We start from the raw sequence: 8,091 nt of genomic DNA on the forward strand, positions 1-8,091 counted from the left end.
CACGTTACACATTTGAGGGTGTATTTGATCATATTGGGTTTCATTCTGACCATCCCAATCATACATCCTTGTACTCCCATAGTAAATAGAGTACTTAAGTTTATACAACACTTAATTTTTTTGTTGGTTGTCTTTCTCATTCTTTTGAACAACCTTTCTTTCTCATTATATTCTTCTTATAGACTTTCTACCATGCATTTTAAAATCTTTCAGGGAGTATTAATATTAACTGCATCCGTATACTTCTTTGCATAACTAACTTCTCATGTGAAATCCATTTTTCAGTTTTTTTTATGAAATCTTTAAGATAATTAATTATCATAATTGAAAGGTTATTTATTCATTACATTTCTTAGCAACATGGCATGACGTGTTACATCCTTGTCATGAATAAATTATGTGGACCATCAGGTCACATACTTTAATACAAATTTCCTTTAGTTGTAGTCTCACAACCACATCACATTCATTTTCATACATACAAATTAATCTGTTTGGTGGAATATAAAATTATTCCATGCCTGACTTCATTCATTACATCTATCGTGATGCTTTACCAAGTCTTAATCTTTGTATTTATATTTTTGTATGCTAATTGTTATACATGCTCATATTTCACTATAAATAGGACACACATGTCCCTATCATATACCTTTAATATTTTAGGATGTCATACTATCATACTTTACAACAAACTTGATTCATATAAACCTTTATGATTCTGCCAAGTTATAGTGAGTACCATGTGCTTGCAGCGATATGCGCGCCATAACATTGCATGCACATTATACTCATTTAGTCTTGACTTCACCACTTAATTTCTGATTCACAAGTTTATGTATACGAGTTCACATATATGAGTAGGAATTCATTTATTCATTTTATACTACCAAAGTATAAATACTTCAGTCATTACTTATGACTTTTTGCAATAATATTTTCTTTTGAATCTATAATAATTCTCATTCTGAGTAACTTCCACATCCCTGATCATAATTAAACAACTCTTAATGTTTGCATTTAATTTTTTAGCTTGTAGATGTATTCGTGACATTATGGCTAGAGATTTTAATTAACAATAGTATATTCCATTCTTGTCCCTTATTCAACTCACATTAACAATTATACCCGAATCATTACTAAGTTTACAAGAAATTTTATGGTATGCACAATTAAGTTTATACCCATTTCCACAACTTCCAAACTTTTATTGGTCTCACTTTATTATGTTTTGAGACTTACATTTGCATTTATTTATCATTATAATCATCTATGTGATCTTAGTACTCCAAATCTTACTATCTACACATTTAGAGAAAATGAGGGTATTATTGTTGTAATCTAATGTATTATATGATTTTTCACATAGTAATAGCTTATTTTCTTTATTTCTTTATGAAACTTTTCTAATATAATTTGACACTACATTAGTGTTTGTTCTCATTTACTCTTTACTATATTCACAAATTTGTAATGTAATCCATGATGCTTATTTTGCATTCTCTTTCCATACACATATTCATCGTATAAACTCTCATCCATTTTTTTTATATGAGTTATAAACTATCCTTCAGATATCATTCTACCGTGTTTCCTATTCCATTCCTCCTCACGCCTTTATTATTTACACCATATAATTTTATGTTATTTTTACTTATTAAGATACAAACATTTTGTAAGAGATCTTGCAAAACTTTCTTCCCATTGATTTGGTATTTCATCGATTTAGGAAATTATGATTATATCCTTTCATGGATCTAAAATTGACCCTTAGTACCTTATATAAATATTTATACATCAAATAGTTTGTCTCAATACTTGTGAAATACCTTGGATTATTTCACTTTAATTCCGTTTTTCTTCATGAGCATAGTATCATTTAAGTTTTGTGTATTAGAGTAACATTGTAACGCCTGGTTTCTGATATGATTTTATTTGAATTATTGCATTTTTCCTGGAGAACTCGTCGAGTTGGAAGCCTCAAATCAACGAGTTGAAGTTGTTTTGGCCGCGAAGTTTAATGAGTCAACTTGACGAGTTGAGGTGCCTCAACTCGGCGAGTTGGCAGCAGGGGATGAAACCCTAATTTTAGGGTTTTGCACCCTATTTAAACACCTTAAGTCCCAGGACTTGGTCTGATTTCTAGCCTCCTAGCCTCTAACCCTAATCACGAAACCCTAGAGCCTCCTTGAGTGTGGTGAGCTTATTTGGGTGTGTTTTGGTGTGTTTTAAGCTTATTGAAGAAAGAGAAGCTTGGTGCAAGGTGGTGATTTAATTAGGAGCCTTCAGATCTTGGTTCTTTGCACTATTTCCAACATATTTTGGGTTGGTTTAGATTCTTTTAGTCATGTTTGGGTGGTTGATGGGGTTGTAGGACATCCCAAGTGCTATTCTTTCATATCTATGATCCTCATGAGCTCTTTTGGCATAATGGTGCCAACTTTATGGTCCTAAGGGCTCCATGCATTCATTAAGTCCATCTTATGGCTTCTTTTGAGAATTTGAGCTTCTTCTAAGCATACTTGAAGGTGAAGTTGGAAACTTTACGTGGTATTTCATCTTTTAGGGCCAGATCTACAGTTTGGGGTTATGCATTTGGTGATTTAGTGCTGAATGATTAAGTCCTTACCCTTTTAAGCCTAGGATTTGGGTTTTGAACCCATTTTGGTGGTCCTTAGGGGTAACGTTGGAAACTTTACCCTTATTGAGGCCATTTCAGTTAAGATGTGAGTCATGAAGCTCTTAATTTTGTTAAGGACGGTTAATGGATTAAGATGTTGGATTTCTGGCGAACTCGATGAGTTTACGGAGGAAATCGGGGAGTTGGATCGATTTTTCCTGACTTTGCAGACTAATGGATAAACTCGGTGAGTTTATGGATGAACTTGGCGAGTTGGGTCAACTTGGATTGTTGACTTAAGGAAGTATTTTATGTTTAGGGGTTGAGTATAGTCGATATTCGGAGCCGGGATCCGTTCAGCTACCTTTCTATATTCGAGGTGAGTTTCCTCACCAGGTTCAGTGGGTTTAAGGCACCAAGGCCGACCCTTGTTTGTTCATGTTATTATACTTGTTTTCTGTGTGATACTTGTATGTGCTTGTATATGTATGGCTATTGGGTGGGGCCCATTATATGAGTGTGGCTGGGGCCCGTATCTCATTCCGATCCGAGTGTGGGCGGGGCCCGTATCTCACTATCATCTGAGTGTGGGCTGGCCCCGTATCTCATTGGGCGGGCCCGGTTATCCGAGTGTTGGCGGGGCCCGTATCTCACTATTATCTGAGTGCAGGTGGGGTCCCGTATCTCATTATTGCATGATATGTATGGTATGCTGTATTTTGGGGTAACTCACTAAGCTTTGTGCTTACGGTTTTTAGTTTATGTTTCAGGTACTTCCGGTTGTAAAAGGAAGAGCTCGGGATGACTGCATTGCACACACCATTGAGATTCCGCTATGATGTTTTACTCCGATTTTTGACAAATTGATAGATTGGTTTTATTCAAATTTTTGGATGTTATGGGAAAAATACTGTTTTGTTATTTATTAAATTGAAATTTTTGGGACCATATTTTTGGATGTTACAAGTTGGTATTTGAGCCTTGGTTTGAGAGATTCGGGCACACTCTCGGGTGTGATTGAACTCAAACTAAGGACTTGGTAGAAATTTTTAAAGTAAAACATTTTTATAAAAAGAATTTCTAAAAGAAAAGAGGGTGTGGTGCGTGCAATCAGCCGAGCTCAAGTAAGTTATCCCAAAATACCCATACATGTTTATATATATGATATGAATTGTGAAATTGTGAATGGCATGCTAGATTAGGGCTAAGGATCTAGGAGAGATGCCTTTGTATGCCTGTTATATGAGCTTATAGATTTGCATGCTAGTACTGATCAGTCAGTGATAGGATGACCTGATTAGGTTATGCTCAGTTCTGATTACTTGATGCTCGAATGTTGCTTGCTTTGTGCTTTTAGGAGTTCTTGCTAATCTCCGCTAGTTAGTAAGAGAATATGCTAAGTTACATATTATGAAAACTAAATAATTTCAGAAGGTTAGGTTTATCTCTATTGCGTAGTTCTTGTTTGAGTCCAACCGTTGTAGGGAGAGACCTCTCATTCGAAGAATTATTTAGTCTTTGTAATATGTAATTCTATTCGTGAGCGAGTTAGAGAAGGTTAGCACGAGTTCCTTCTGCTGCTGATGGCATATAGTGGTGTGGAGTCTGCTCTAGGAAAACCTAGGATGAGATTTAGTGCTAGGAGCCCTAGCTGCGAGGGATCTGTTGGTTATAGAGTAACTCGGCTGAGTGAAGGCACTTCTTGAGGAAAGTATGGATAGACATGGAAGGTAGTATGGGCCCGTACTACTGGAAATAGACGATCCGTACTTGATTCAAGGAGGGCTGTAATGAAGCCAGAGAGCTTGTGTAGTTATGATTTCCCCGATATGCGCATTGATGCTTATTTTGATAGTTTTATGGTCTATTTTCAGTATGGTGGTATTGCGAGGCAGGCCAGTGGGCAGTTCCGGTGTCGGGGAGGGTTCAAGCTCAGGTTCCAAAGCCGGGCAGCTTGATGACCAGACGAGGGAGTTCATCTCGTCTGAGATTATGGACAACATCCTTGATTAGACTCCTATGACTTTGGCACAGTCAAGGAGGGTATTCTGGAGATTCTTGATAAGAGATTGAGCGCCTTTCACGCTGAGATTGTGGCTTTGATCGAGACGTGCTCTCTGACCTTCAGGGAGTTTCGGGCATGTGAAGCGCGAGACTATCATGGGGCTAGGGACCCCATTGCGAGCAGCAGGTGGTTGACAGATGTTGCCAAAGCCTTCCGTACCAGCCGTTGTCCCGAGGGGAATAAGGTCAGAATAGCTTCCTGCCTCCTGAAGGACAGGACTCGTGATTGGTGGGAGAAGGTAGGGCATGCTATAGGAGGTGATTCTATTGATTCGATGACCTGGAGTGATTTCTCGACCAGGTTCCAATACGATTTTACACCGATGATCGAGATGCAGCAGCTGGCGCGAGAGTTTCTTGATCTCCGTCAGACCATTGAGACGGTGACTGAGATCACCTCTATGTTCAGGGAGAGAGAAAAATTGGTCCCGTAGTATGTGACGGACGAGGATATGAAGAAGTCCCGGTACCACGAGATGCTGAGGAGCAACATTCGACAGTTTGTTAGCCGATCCGGCTGCAAGACGCTGGAAGACATGATAGCGAGGGATAGAGTGGGGGAGATTGATCTGGAGATAAAAAGAAGAGGAAGCCAGATTCTGTGACCAGTGTTGAGAGTTTAGGCAAGAGGCCCAAGGTGATTGATACGAGAGGAAAGGGTCAACATGGCCGAGGCTGATGTGGCAAGTACGGTAGATCGCACGAGGGAACATGCAGGGTGGGTGGTTCTGGCTGCTTCAAGTGCGGCCAGACTGGTCATGCCAGCAGGGATTGTACTTCTACCACCACCGTCACCCCGGTATCTGATCTGATTTGCTTTTAGTGCAATCAGAGGGGCCAAATGTCCGAGTTTGGCTGCAGCAGGACCAGTGTCAGCACCTGCTCCTGCGACATTGAGGATTACTGACGGTCGTCAGGGTCGGGAAGATACTCCAGCGGCGAAGAGCTGGGTGTTCCAGCTGACGGCGGAGGAGGCACGTGCAGCTCCTGACGTTGTGACGGGTATGTATCTTCTCCTTATCTCTATATTTATATTGATATGTTGCTTATATTTATGTGTTTTATTTTAGGATCATTCCTCGTGAACGGTATCTCTGCCTTGGTATTATTTGATTCGGGGGCTACCCGATCTTTTGTATCTCTTGCGCTTAGCAAGAGATTTTCTGGAGCTCCAGGGGAGCTAGATCGTCCTCCTGATGTGGATATTGCTGATGATAGGTCTATTCGTGTTGCGAGGGTTCATCGAGGGTGTAACCTTCAGTTATTCAGCGAGCAGTATCCGGTGGATCTGGTTCCCATTCCTTTGCGCGGGAACAACTTTATCGTAGGCATAAATTGGTTGAGCCCTAATGGGGCAGTGATTGACTGTGAGCATCAGTTGGTTCGGGTTCGGACCCCAAGTGGGGGAGAGTTGGTGATTCAGGGCGAGACTCCGCAACGTGGACCGATTATGTGTTCTGCAGTGAGGGCCAAACGCTACCTTCATCAGGGTTGTACAGGTTTCTTCGCCTATTTCATGGATACCCAAGATAAGGGTAAGGCGATTGTGGACGATATGCCGATTGTACGTGAGTATCCGTCTGTATTCACAGAGGATTTTCCTGGAGTACCTCTGGAGAGGCATGTAGAGTTCATGATCGATTTGATTCCAGGTGCGGCTCCGATAGCCAAAGCACCATATCGGTTGGCTCCTCCCGAGATGCAGGAGTTGTCTACACAGCTGTAGGAGCTGTTAGACAAGGGATTCATTAGACCGAGCAGTTCGCCTAGGGGATCCCCGATTCTTTTTGTGAAGAAGAATGACAGATCCCATCGGATGTGTATCGACTATCGGGAGTTGAATAAGGTAACAGTAAAGAACCGTTATGCCCTCCTGAGGATTGATGACCTCTTCGACCAGCTTCATGGTGCATCTTGGTTCTCCAAGATTGATATACGATTGATTTATCATCAGATGTGAGTCAGGTACGAGGATGTGCAGAAGACAACTTTCCGGACTCGCTATGGCCATTATGAGTTCGTGGTAATGCCATTTGGGCTCACCAATGCTCCTGCCGCGTTCACGGATCTCATGAACCGCGTGTGCAGAACGATGCTGGATCGGTATGTGATAGTCTTTATTGATGATATCTTGGTCTATTCCAAGACGCAGGAGCAACATGAGGAGCACTTGAGGGAGGTACTTGAGACTTTGAGGAGGGGGACACTCTTTGCAAAGTTCTCCAAGTGCGAGTTCTGGTTGTGCGAGGTGCAGTTTCTGGGGCACCTTGTCAATCAGAAGGGTATTCTAGTCGATCCGGCCAAGGTCGAGGCCATGATGCAATGGGAAGTTCCGAGGTATGCATCTGAGATTCAGAGTTTTCTTGGTTTGACTGGTTATTATCGGAGATTCATCCAAGATTTCTCCAAGATTTTTGTTCCATTGACTCGGATAACCAAGAAGTCGGTGACATTTCACTGGGGGCGTGAGCAGTAGGCAACTTTTAAGACTCTTAGACAGCGGCTATGTGAGGCACCGATTCTGACCTTGCTAGAGGGTGTCGATGATTTTGTGGTCTATTGTGATGCATCGATCACGGGTTTGGGTGCAATATTGATGCAGCGGGGTTGCGTGATCGCTTATGTTTCGAGGCAGCTGAAGCCTCATGAGGCGAATTATTCGACGCATGATTTAGACCTGGGTGCTGTGGTTTTTGCCCTCAAGATTTGGCGGCATTACCTCTATGGAGTTCGTTGTACTATTTACACGGACAACAAGAGCCTGAGGTATTTGATGGATCAGCCGAACCTGAATATGAGGCAACGTCATTGGTCTGATGTGGTGAAGGATTATGATTGTGACTTGTGAGATCCTGTACCACCCGGGGAAGACCAATGTGGTGGCCGATGCTCTCAGCCGCAAGGCGGCCGCGGCTCCAAGTCATGGTATATGCTTGAGGATGACAGTGATTACTCCGTTGCTAGAACGGATTCGGGAGGCGCATGTTAAGGCTATGAAGGAAGAGCGCTGGAAGTGTGAGCGGATAGTGGGTCAGGTGGCTTCCTTCGATTATGATAGCAGGGGACTGTTTACTTTGCATCGGAGGGTTTGGGTTCCGTATTGGGGCAGGGTGCGCCAAGTTATAATGGAGGAGGTTCACAATTCGAGATTCTCCATTCATCCCGGGGCGAAGAAGATGTATAGGGATCTTCGCTGTGATTACTGGTGGCCCTGCATGAAGCGGGATATAACATGGTTTATGGAGTGGTGCTTGACTTGCAGGAGAGTCAAGGCCGAGCATCAGCGACCTCATGACAAGATGCAACCGTTGGAGATTCCCGTTTGGAAATGGGAAGACATCACGATGGATTTTATCACGAAGCTTCCCAAGACAGCGCGTGGAGTGGATTCTATTTGGGTCATCATG

This window comes from Lactuca virosa, chromosome 7 (genome assembly GCF_052849685.1).
Source record: "Lactuca virosa cultivar CGN04683 chromosome 7, Lactuca_virosa_CGN04683_v6, whole genome shotgun sequence".
In the NCBI taxonomy this organism is placed as follows: Eukaryota; Viridiplantae; Streptophyta; class Magnoliopsida; order Asterales; family Asteraceae; genus Lactuca; species Lactuca virosa.